This window comes from Chaetura pelagica, unplaced genomic scaffold, assembly GCF_000747805.2.
Source record: "Chaetura pelagica isolate M959 unplaced genomic scaffold, ChaPel_1.0 scaffold361, whole genome shotgun sequence".
Taxonomy (NCBI): domain Eukaryota; kingdom Metazoa; phylum Chordata; class Aves; order Apodiformes; family Apodidae; genus Chaetura; species Chaetura pelagica.
In genome coordinates this window covers 490570-503376 of record NW_009952363.1, presented here as the reverse complement: position 1 = coordinate 503376, position 12807 = coordinate 490570, and positions in this window count along the sequence as shown.

Here is a 12807-nt window from a genome sequence, read left to right as displayed (position 1 = left end):
ACTTATAGTTACTTACAACTAACTCAACATTTGCTTGCTGTTATATCTATCTAGATTACAACTCAAACTGCTACATCATAGAATCATAGAATCATAGAATCTTAGGGGCTGGAAGGGACCTCGAGAGATCATCTAGTCCAACCCCCCTGCCAGAGCAGGGTCACCTAGAGTACATCACACAGGAACTCATCCAGGTGGGTTTTGAATGTCTCCAGTGAGGGAGACTCCACAACCTCCCTGGGCAGTCTGTTCCAGTGCTCTGTCACTCTTACAGTAAAAAATTTTTTTCTGATATTCACCTTGAACCTCCTATGCTCCAATTTACACCCATTACCCCTTGTCCTATCACTGGTCATCCATCCAAAGGTGTTAAGCCACATCTACTTTGGTGTAAAAAGAAGTCCTCACAGAATTAAACTGGTTTGACTAACCCACAAGATTGAAAATAGCCTCTAGCCAAGCACTAATGTCATTGCAGCATTTAGTCCTACTGAATGGGAATGTTTACCTCTAATATTTATTTTCCCTGATGTGAATAACTGCACCCTTCCAGTACCTGAAGGGGCTACATGAAAGCTGGGGAGGAGCTTTTCACCAGAGACTGCAGTGATAGGGTAAGGGATAATGTAATGGTATTAAACTGAAAGAGGGGACATTTAGGTTATACATCAGGAAGAAATTATCTACCATGAGGGTAGCAAGTGCTGGAAGTGTTCCAGGCCAGGTTGGATGAGGCTTTGTGCAGCCTGGTCTAGTGTAAGGTGTCCCTGTTCATAGCAGGGAGGTTGGAACCTGATGATCTTTAAGGTCCCTTGTAGCTTTAACCATTCCATTATTCAATTCTATGAACTGTGCAAGACAGGGAGCTGAGTCCCGTGGCACTGAGCATCCCATACAATGATGCATGGAACTCTCACATGAAGTAATAAGAACTGAAATTGTTCCACATCTTGGATCTGCAGGCCCCAGATCTCTGTGTATCATCCTCCTGCTTATAGAGATCAAGGCAAGCAGAAAGCAACAAGATATTTAACAGAGGAATCTCTGCATCCCATTGCATACTAATTAGACACTAGACATAGATACATCGGGGAAGCAGAGGGAGGAAGGAGGGGGAAAAAAATCTCTTGGCAAGACAACGTTGCATTTCAATCTTTCACCTTCACTGGGTAATGGGATGTGATGGAACATTAAAACAAACAAACAGCTTTTGGTGTTTACAAGAAATGTTTAAATGGGAGATGACGAGCCAGAGGTGCTCCACAGAACATCTGGAGTACTGGAAAACAATGCGATTACGCAGATGAGTCACATTCATTAGGCTATAAAATCTCCAGTAATGAATGTACGAAAGGGACTTTCATGTAGATTGTCATCTATAACTAAAAAAAAAACCAACAACCCCTAGATAATAAACTTGGCAGTCCCTTCCCTGCCCACCCCCTTTTCCTCCTCCCCTTTGGAATGAGATTCCCAGAGTAATTACAAGGCTTTGTGCTTACAGCTCAAGCCCCACGTCTCAGGCGCAGATGCTTGTTTAAGCAGTAGCTGGGAAGGAAGGGAAGTGAGGAGCTGCACAGCAGTCCCTGGAACCATATTTTCAGCATCTTCATCTTTGCCACACACCTTGTACCAGCAGTAGTCTGACATATTTCTTTTCCATATGGCCAGTTGTCTGTTGTTACCCTTTCATGAAGCCAGCAGATAAAAATACCCTTTTTGTTTGTTTTCCTCACACTGTGTGTGTGGTTCAGATGTGGAACTCCTTGATATGGGACACTGTGGGTGCTGCAAGTTTTTCCAGGTCAAAGGGGAGGAAAGTTAATCTGTTGACAGCTATAGAGTATGAATAACCCAGAAAATACAAGGAATCTCACCTATTAAGGCTCAGAGCTGCAAATTGCCAGTGGCAGGGAGGTTGCAGGCAGATGCAGCCCCATGGGATTGCTCTGTTCTGATGTGATTGCTCTGTTCCATGTGCGACTACATGCACTGGTCTGTGCAGGTATTTGGTCCAAACTAGCCTGGCATTTCAGTTCTTCTTTATTTCATCTTTAGTGACTTGTAAGACTTGAATGTGCACCAAGAGTGAAAAGTGGACTCTGTCACTAATTCATTCCACACGTGTCACTGGTCAACAATGAGTCAGGCATTCCAGTAGTGGCCACAGGACTATTATCATAGCAGCCAGAGAAGAAAAAAAATCCCTTAGCCTATGTTAGAAAACTTGGTGAGATTTCTTTGAAGAAGTCCTCTAAATGTCTGGGCTGCCTCCCTAAAACTTGGCCCAGACATGTCTCTCTAACCAACAAGTCAGTAATGGCAGAATTTTCCCCAAAGCAGGGTTAGCAATAGCTTTGACAGATGTTTCAGGATCTTTTATCACATTAGAATTATTGGATGTTGTCAGCTAAATTGAACAGCATCACAACCCCCCTTTTTAGCTCATTCTTGAACACAGATGTTTTAAAATAACCCCCTTGTGGGTTTTATCCGTTGCTGCTGCCTGTGAAACATATCATCTCTTCTTGAAAGTACTCATTACTCGGAGGATTTTTCTTTCTAAAAGCTCATTTGTAGAGTTGGCACCTTTTTTTTTCATTTCCAGTAGATCTATTTCCCCCTGGACTATGTCTGTCTGGGGAGATCTCATACAAGGACAATTGGGCGTCAAATTGGGAAATCAGACTGCTAAATCCCTTAGTTATCTTCAAAAATCCCATCCTTGAAGCTTAAGTCAGATGAGAACTTCATCTGCTTTCTATAATTTGCTGGTTTGCAACTCCATTTCTGAAAGGATTTTTTTTTTTTTTCCCTCATGGGCAGAGGACTGTGACCTTCAAATAGAAATGAAATCTGTTCAGTAGAATAAACAATAATTACCTTTCCATAGGAATATATATTTTCTATTTTCTGTTTCTGACTGAGGGTTAAATAACTAAATCATTGTAATTTCTTTATTTTCTTTGCCTTGTGAGGCAGTTACCTGAGCTGTTTGCATTTCACTCACATCACATATTGTATTTGCTAATTCCTGGCCCCGTGTCTGAAGTGGCACTGGGAGAATTATGAACCTGGGGGTCTTTCCCCAGCTTTGTCCCTCACTGGCCACATCTAACATCACCACTTTGCTTCAGCCTCTTTTTCTGTAAAATACTAAGGCGCTGTTAACATGCATTAATTAATATTTATAAAGTGCTTTGACATCTTCACATAAGTACAAAGCCTTCTGATAAGAGAGAGAATGCAAATGTCACATATGTTACTTGTAAATAAAGGCTTGTGAGATCTGTCAGTGCTGGGTCTGCAATTCCCAGCAGCATCGCTGCTGTGTCGGGGCTCAGAGCAGAGGCACCACAGCAGAGATCTCTAGCCGAGCTCTGCAGACTGGGTGTAGGTGGCTGCAAAACTTCTAACCTGTATCAGCATGGGAAGACTGTAAGAAATAAAATAAAGCAGACTCATTTTTAAATAAGGGAAATTGAGGCACATGCAGTTTAAGAGTAGAGTTAGTTGGAAAGAGGCTGGTCCTGTGCTGTGAGTATTTCTGATGTTCTAGGGGAGAGGAATGGTGTCTTTCAGTGTGGATGAGGATGGAAATTTGAGCCTGGCTGTGAATTGGGAAGGAGAATGGCTCAAACTGTTTCAGAACTAGGTTTTTGTTTTGCTCTTCCCACAGCTGCTCACTCCTGAAAAAAATGAGAACATGTTTTTGGGCACAAAGCACCTAACTGGAACACCTGACAATTTTAAAATGTTTGGGACAGTTACATTTTTAGTATTAGAGGATTAAGAAACTTGTCAAAATGGCTATCTTCCCAGGGAACAAAAACACCTTGGTGTAAACAAATGGGAATGCTTTCAGTTCAGCAGTTACCTGCATGTTTCCCAAAATCCCTACCTGCCTTTTCCTACTAACACATGGCAAGCACTTAGAGGGATTAAGTAGGTCCTTTCCCACATCGGGTACCTATCCAAAATTAATCTGGAGAGTCTTTTGAAAAGGACATCCCTGGATGTGTCCATCTCCTTCCTGCCTAACAGCAAGTCCAAGCTCCCAAACCACTTGTACTTTCAGCTATCACTGTGCAATGGTCCCAACAAAAAGCCCTAAACCCTCTCCACCATGGAGCAAAGACCACAAGATCACCACAGCTGACAGGGAAAGATCCTGGGTCTTGATTTGCAGATTTGTTTATCTGAAATAAGAATGCCAGAGGCTGCCATTAGAAATGGGAACTGAGGAGAGAGACTTCAGGGTCTTCCATTCACCCAGACATCAGCTCACCACTGCCTCAGCCCAACAATATCACAGTGCTCCTGGGTTAACGGACTTGATGGATTTCACACTTTAAGACTTTTGCTTTGAAAGAGCTCCAGCTTTTATCTTAGCAAAGTACAGCTTTGTAACCTAAAAATAGTCCGCCCAAGCTCTTTCCATCGGAACAGCAGAAGATGAGCTGCCGACTCTCAATTTTTGGTTCTTCTCTATCAGAAAGATGAAACATTTTCCCTGTAATCCTCCAAAATGGAATGTTTAGGGTTTCAGAGGTTACTGGAAATTTTCCTGGCAGCTGGTCAAATATGTGATCCCATTAGAGCTCCTTTGATGAGGAAGTGTAGCTTGACTCAGAGGGAAAATGAGGATGGGAGGGGAGCACATGTCAAGTGAAAAAGAGAAGTAGAGAGAGAAAAGGAAGGGGGGAAAACCTCTATGAATTAGAGGAATTTAATCTGCCTCTTCCTTTCACAGAGAAAGACAAGAAATTGCATCCAACAATTCCCGTAACTGTCCAAACTGACTATGAATGAGCAAGAAGCAGTTCTGCTTTCGCTGTGCAAGGGAACCAGGATAATTTCTGTTCTCAGAGAGGCCTGGTGGGACCACATGTTGCCCCTTTCCCACTAGTAGGGCCTGTGGTACCAAAAGTCTGAAAGCACCTGGCAAACTGGGATTGAAAAAACCCCACAAGCCTCTGGGATCCCAAGCTCTGTGCTAACTGCTTGTCCCTCACTTAGCACCACACATGCTGAAAGGTGCCACCAGAGTCAGAACAGCTTTTTTTTTTTTGTTAGCAAGAGAAAAAGACAAGGCACATGTTTTACACGTTCCATTGTGAATCTGTGAATGGTTCTGTGGTACATAATGCACAGGGTTTGTTCAGGGCATCAACGAGCATCTCAGCATCCTGCTGGTACAACTCTCCTGAGCAGTCATGTTAACCCTGGATGGGGAGGAGGGTGCAGGTGCCTGGTGCTGGGTGCTGCAATGCCCACGTGCTGCCCAGTCCCTGGCTCTGCAGCAGGTGGGGGAGCTGGATCTAAGGCCAAGCAATGAGCTCCCACAGGCAGGAGACCTGTTATCTGTTAGCCATGGCAGGCATGCACATAACTGTTATCCAGCAGGATATCTGTCAGGAAATGGCTGTGTTCCCCACAAGTCTGGCAAGTTACACTCAAGAAGGGTCAGACCCTTCCCTAGAAGTGTTGTATTTCAGCAGCCACCTCCATTTTTTGGCATCAGAATTACTTTGTGCAAAAAATTAAGTTCTTAGTATTTCTATTAGAGTGACAAGACATCAAGACTCCTTCCAGCATCATTTTTTATCTAAATGGATACTCATTCTCCACTCTCTGGTATTAACGAGGAATCATTTGTCAGTAAAAGCAGGCAATGAGGGTTCAGATAAAAAACTCTTTCTGCCCCCTCCCACCTCCCTGTAGGGATAGTCTGACCTACTGTCCTAGACTGAGGTTGCCCCCCAATAATCACACCCATCCCACCACTATCAGCAGAGTACACCCCCTGCAAACCTGCCAGAATAACTGCCAATGGAATTGTTTCCTGAACTGGTTTCTTCAGACTGGGGCAAGATGGAAAAACCTTCTACCAAAATAGGCTTATGATCATCATTCGTAAAAACCCAACAGAGCAAAATCTACCTCCCTGCTGCATCCTTCCAGCTCTGCTGTCCTCAGGTAAGTGACGCTAAGCCAGATTTATCCCTCCAAACAGAATGTTGAGAAAATGGGGCAGATGGGATGCCAGCTCAATTGCCCATCACAATGGCAGCTTCACAGTGCTAGAGGGAATCAAAAGCACTATACGCTTGTATTAATTAGCAGCAAAAACTGCTATGACTCTGAACACCCAGAAGGAGAGGATCTGATGAGCGAGTGCAGGCTGCTTCTGCATCATCTCTTTTTAGTTCAGAACCCCAATTTTAACTCAGAGCCAATGGGGTACTTCAGAATTGCACCAGCCTGCACAGGCTTAACTATGCCAGCGACATGAGGAATGTGTAAAATGCTGCAAATAAATCCCAAGCCTCAGGAACAGGGTGTCATTCCAAGTGGCAAGCCCTGTTCAGCACGGATTTACGAGCCCTGTGGAGGCATCCACTGCCATCTGCTTTCTCCAAGCCCCGCCAAGCAGCCTGTGTGAGATGTGCAGCCTTGGCCCCTTGGTTGGAGCCTCCCAGAGTGCTCAGGAGGCTTTGCAACAGGCAGGCTGCTCTGCCTGGTGAGCTCAGCAGCTGCAGGTTAAAAAAGGATATTAAAGTGGGTTATCTCTTGTGTTAAAAGGGGACTGGCTTTTCCTAGGAGGAAAAGGGATAAACACAAGACTGAAAATAGCCATATTTTCTCAAGTCTGTGTGTCAAAAGTCTATCTGCATGCGAGTTCTTGCATACAGCTCAGACATTCACATCAGCCCTTATCTGTGCAAATAAGACTTCATCTATATGTGTTTGCCTGCATTCCTAAGGGACTGATTTTTAATGTCCAGGTTTCAAATATACTACTGAGTTTCAGCCAATTTGGGGTGCCTCATTCACACCCTACCATACTTGCACTCTATCACACTCATTCACACCCTCTCACACTCAGTCCTATAAATAACAGCATCACCACAGCAGAAAATATCTTCTAATTAGCACTCCAGACACAGTCTCCTGGCTTCCTTCCACTCCTTCCCATTGGCACAGAGATGGTGTCTCTTTTATTTTTTCATGCAACACTCCCTTGAAGACTCATTGATGTCTCGTTGAGACCAGTGCAAGAAGGAGAAAGAAGAAAGAAAAGGCATCCAGTGGGAGGTGTCAGATGATAGTAGGAAATACATCATGTGCCTTCCTTCCCCTGACCCACTACTGAGCACTGCTGCAAAACCAACCTCTCAGAAACAACAGGTTCATTGCTATTGCAGCTAGAAATGACCTCTTAGATTATTCTGTCCAGCTTCCCTGCTTCTCAGGATGACTCCCTGGTGTACACTTTATGCTGTTTTGTCCAGTCTAATTATCCATCCCTGCTGTTAATGGGATGGGGCACCAAAATTTTCTGACTGTCACCATCTTTCAGGGATGTATTATTGTTCTTCCCTTCCTGGTGGTTTATATGGTTGAGTTTTGAGACTACATTTTTATAGGCCCTGACACTTTAGTCACTAAAAGACAAGAAATGTTCTGATGATCTCAGGTTTCAGCGCAGTATGGAAACTAGCTTGAATTTGGTGATCTTTGCAGTGACAAAAAAATCAGAGCTTTTGGAAAAAATCAAGTGTTAGAAAAAGGTTTTGTTGTTTGGTGGTTTGAATTTGGGATTGGAGATTTCTTTGTCTCATAAACACACAACACAAAGACAAGTTTGTGTGTGTGTCTGGAAACACAAATATTTCTGTACCTCTTTATTCACACACACACTGTGGTCTGTACACATGTGAGCATGCACATAGGCAGGAGTACAGAGGCACAAAGTCTCCACTGCCACATCTCAGCCTGGCAAGCAGCCTGGTGTTTCTCCTCCTATTTCCCTTGTGTCCAGAGACTGAAGCATGCTGAAAGTCTGACATGTCAGAGCAAATCTGTCATAATCATTCCAGTCTAGCCCAAACTCCTGTGCTGTCTTCCTTGTGCACTGAGTGCCCCTGCCCAGGCTTGACATTACAACATCTGGCATGTCTTTCATTCCTGGCCTGTTTTCCAAATGAAAGGAGGCGTGTGTCTTCTGTCTCAGACTGTCTTTTTGTCAGAGTGGGGAAGAATATGAGGTTTTGATGTGTTTCATGAGAAGTCATCAGGTAAAGGAGAGAGTGTTGTTAATGAACCTCAGCCCTTAATTAGCCAGCAGAGCATGCTCACAGACCAAGGATGCTTCAAACACACCCAACTCGGGAAAAGAGTCAAGAGTCAGTCCATGAGACCAGTCTCTTGAGTCCAGGCTTCCTTCAGCCCATGGCTCACAGAGTGACTTTCTTCCACCAAGGCAACAAGCTCAGATCCCTCTGTGCTGTCAGGGGGCAGCTCTCACTCTTCCAATGAGAAGTGAAGATCCTCACTCTCATCTCAGATTTCTCCCAGATCTCAGAGAATATCCTCTCCCCATGACATTTCCATTTTTCATTTTCAGGACACACATGCTTTTTCCCTTCTATCAGGAAGTTCCCCATGCCCTTCTTTTGCTCAGCTTCCTTCCTGGCCCACATGCATCTGCTTCAGCATCTGTATCAGGGCTTTGCTATAATTACAGTGTCCTACCCTCACTGTCTTTCCAAAATTCCTTGCTTCAGACATTCATGTAAATCTGTTTCTCAGTCACATGGTTCTTCAAATTAAACTTAGAAATGTTTCCTTTCAGTCTTTTAACTAGTTCCTGCAAGAGTGGCACTGCAGAGCAGGGGGTCTTGCAGCTCTTTCAGAGAGCCCTGCACTGGAAAGGCAGGTGCCACTTATCACAAGAGGGGAGGAGGACTCTGCCATCCATGTTCAGGACTCCTCTTTCCCACAGGAATCCATCAGTTCTGGACTCATTGGTAAACCCTCAGTCTTCCCTAGGCAGCAGCTCCATTTCTGTATCAGCAAAGGATGCCAAAGCCTTGTCTCTGAGTCCTCTCTTTTCACCTTTAACAAAGCAAACCTTTGACTTGACTGTCTCCTTAAGACATGGACAACTGCAAGTGCAAAACCTTCTGCAACTTTCACTCTTCCTAGGAAAAGAAAACAGAGAAACACTCCCAGTAACAGGCAAAGGAAAGGAAAGGCTGCCAGCCATTCTCTGCTAACAACTTTGAGACATCCACACCCAAAGCTGTTCAGGGGAAGTTGGACCAGACTTTTCCTCTGCCATTCTGCTGGTGGCTTTCACCCATTGCCACAAGGAGATGCATCTTCCAAACTGAAACGAGCAGCAAATCTCCAGCTGTTGAGCCCCCACGGCAGAGGGATTGTGCTCACAGCAGTGAAAAGGAGACATGCAGCACCCAGCCAAGACTCCCAGGAGGCAGGCAGGGCTCTCTCTGCCTGCAGCACTGCCTATCCCGATTGCAGGTGCCAGCTCTCCTAGCTGATCCTCCTCCATCCCTGACTGAGGCAGCAGGAACCATGCGCTGAGTCTGCTTCAGCTGGGAATTACACTTGCATATCTTACATCTATCAGTGCAAAAAATAGGATGTATGAATAAAGGGTGTTAAAATTGCCACCTCAATCTGATTTCTTATGCTCTGTAATGTAACATATGGCAATGACTGAACTCCAGGGAGAACTTGGGAAGCAAGCAGAGACAAATAAGTTGCTTAACCATTTCGGTGCCTTGGGCATGGTCTGAAGTTCTCCAGGAGACATTGGTATGAGCTAATAGAGGAGCATGCACAAGAGGAAATACGGGCAGCATTGTCTCGTCTGCACATCAGGCACGAGACTGATGGAGTGCTCTGACCCAGCAAGCTGGGTTACAAGTACCAGGGTAATTGCAAGGGCACCAGAGTGCAGTGTCACCTCACTTACCTTGATTCCTAAGTTGGCTGCTTTTGCAATTGAGAGCTGCCCTCTCCAGCTCTTCACATTGCCTTTTGGCACTGAGGGGGTTAAAATGAACAGTTGAGCCATCAGCTGTGCAATAATGAATCTCATCAAAAAGGGGTTAGGACATGACAAATGCTGCTGCTATTTGACCTGCAGCTGCAAACTGGGGATGAACCTTCCAAAACCCTTCCTGCATGGAGCAAGCTATGACAAGAAGGTGCCTTGGTATGTGGATAAATACTGTCAACAGCAGCACTGGGCCAACAGGATCCTGCTTTTGCCCCTGGACCAGGTAAAGTCCTTGAGATTTACCAGAAGTGCCTGAATGGTGAGACACCACATCCCTCAGTGCTGCTTAGTGCAATGGCAGAAGAGAAAGAGGAGAGAAGAGTCACACAGATTTAATTAAATCCCTAGGGTAGGATCATAAATTTTAAAGCAGTATTTGGTGGAAAAATATTACAATGGGTCAACTTTCAATAGCACAGTTCCCCCTTAGCCACCAAATGGATCATCCCTTGGGTGATGCAGTGAAAGGAAAGCATCACTGATACGGTGCTCCACATAAAATGGATTTGGCTATAGGTTGTCATCCAATGCTGGAAGTGGGCTGGAGGCAAAAACCATGTGCTGAATATCCACAGGAGGCTTCAACACATTAGACACAGCTGGGATCCTGCACATGAGCAACCGAGGGAGGATAGAGGGTCTGCTTGATGTTCCTGCTGGTTCTGCCAAACTGGAGAAAGAGTGGAGAGAAGACCCTTGAAGAGCCCATCCCAGCACTTGAGCCTTGTCTGTGTGAATTAAGTTGTTCCTGTACCCAAACTGAAAAAAAAAAAAAAAAAAAAAAAAAAAAAAAAAAAAGGAGACTGGGGAATTTCACCCAGAATCACTGACTTTTTAATTTTTTTCTTTTTTTCCTTCCCTCTGTTTGAGTTTTGCCTTGTCAGGTTTAATCAGTAGTGTTTGTAATTCAGGTAGCAAATTGATTTTTGAAAGTACTCTGTCCCTATTCAGTCCACACTACCATGAAACCTTGCATTAATTATGCACTGATATTGATGTTTTTGTCAGACAAGGGCTAATGTCACTATATTCAGAACTTGCTGCTTCCTTGTTAAAAATGTTTCAGAATGTGGCCTTGGGAAAGATACTGTGTGTCACTCTCAGGATCAAAGATAACCTGGCAAAGAAATACTCTATTGGTCCAGAAATTCATGTACCTTTTGTCCCTGCTTTACCATCCTTCTTAGAAGGAGCATGGTAAAGGTTGGTGAGGAGGGACCAGAGGATCCTCCAAGGACAATTGAGCTGTCAGCACTGTTTAAGCTAATAGGAAGGGACAACAGTTTTAGGATGCACATGGTAAATGGAGACAATTAAAAACAGTAGTTCACACTTCATGGTCTGTGTAAGGACATCTTGGCTGCAGAGCTGCTTTTTGTTGAGTTGGGAGGAGTCAGGGGTTTCTCTCCATGGGCTGCAGATTGTGTCCCACCTCATGGGGAAGAACTACGTATGTGGCAGTGTGGTCAGAAGCCATCTGGGGTTTGGTGTGCATCACAACCTCAGTACAGGTCAACAATATGACATCCCTGTGGAAAAGAGAAAAGTAGGAGCCAGATCTCATTTTGGAACAGTATTAACAAGAGTGTCGTATGAAAGGCACAGGAGGTAATTATTCCGCTCTATTTGCTGCTGGTCAGATCTCAGCTGGAATATTGTGCATACTTCTGGGCACCAACCCACAAAAAAAGATGTAGACAAACTGGCGGGAGTCCAGAAGAGAACAACAAGAATGATTAGATGTTTTGAAAATGTGATTTAAGAAAGACAGAAAGAATCAGGTTTGTTCAGCCCAAGAATGAGAAGACTAAACTGGGAACATGATAATAGTGTTTCAATATATAAGAGGTCATTAGGAAGAAGATGTTCAATTTTACGTACTGGGGAAGAATAATAACAAATTATTTTCAACTGGGGGAAATTGTTACAATTTTGATGACAGTGAAGTAATCAAGCAAGTACATAAGGAGGTCAAGAAGGTCTTTAAGCATCAGATAAACAAACATCCACCATGCACGCCCATGGTATGCTTCAAGCTGCCTCCATTAAAAGGAAAAAAGATGGATTATTTTTTATTATTTTCTTCTAGTCCTAAATTTCTCAGTCTCCATAGTTTGATTCCTGGATAGTTTGACGTGTTCTGGTAAAATTCTCAATATCATTTCAGGATGGCTGTGCTCATTGCTCTCAGATGTTGTTCGCATATTGTGAGGACCACCTTGTACAAGCCAATCTCAGCAGCCACTGATCCCTTGGGTCTGGGTTGGGTTCAGAGCAGAGGTTCAGACATGAAAGGTAGTCCATTTATTTAAACCACAAATCAGTTTTTGTCAACTGTTTCATTTCCCAGGTCTTCAAAATTGGGATAAACTTGGTTCATTGGTGGCAGGGCAAAGCAATGCCAAGAGACATATTTATTACTTATTAGAGATGGAAGCTTGTTGTGCTGTGTATCTGCTGAAGTAGCCATAAAATCCCAGTTTAATAACCATATACCTGCATAATAAACACATTTGCAAGAGCCTTCTCTGGAAGCTGGCAACTGTGGAATATTTTGAAACACTTTGTTGGACTTGCAGTTCCCAAGGAGCTTAGGTACCTGCCCCAGCATCCACTACCAAGTCGTGTGTGTAGACTTCCCTGTCAATGAAATCTCATTAGCATCACTTTGCCAAATTAAATGGATTAAAGTTGGGAAGCAGCTGGAGTGCAGAGCAGTCACATTGACTGTTGCCTTGGGTTAGACTGAAATTGGCTGGCTCCAGGCTTCTAGTTGCATTTGACATTGCCCACAGTAGCTGAGCAGTGCAGCAGCTTTGCTTCTGCTTCACAAAGTAAATGACTGCATCTTGAGCCACTTCAGGGTAAGGAAGTCACTTGGGTGATGGTCATGCATGACAAAGATAAAAAGAGTAGGTACCTTTTGCAGGGATTTT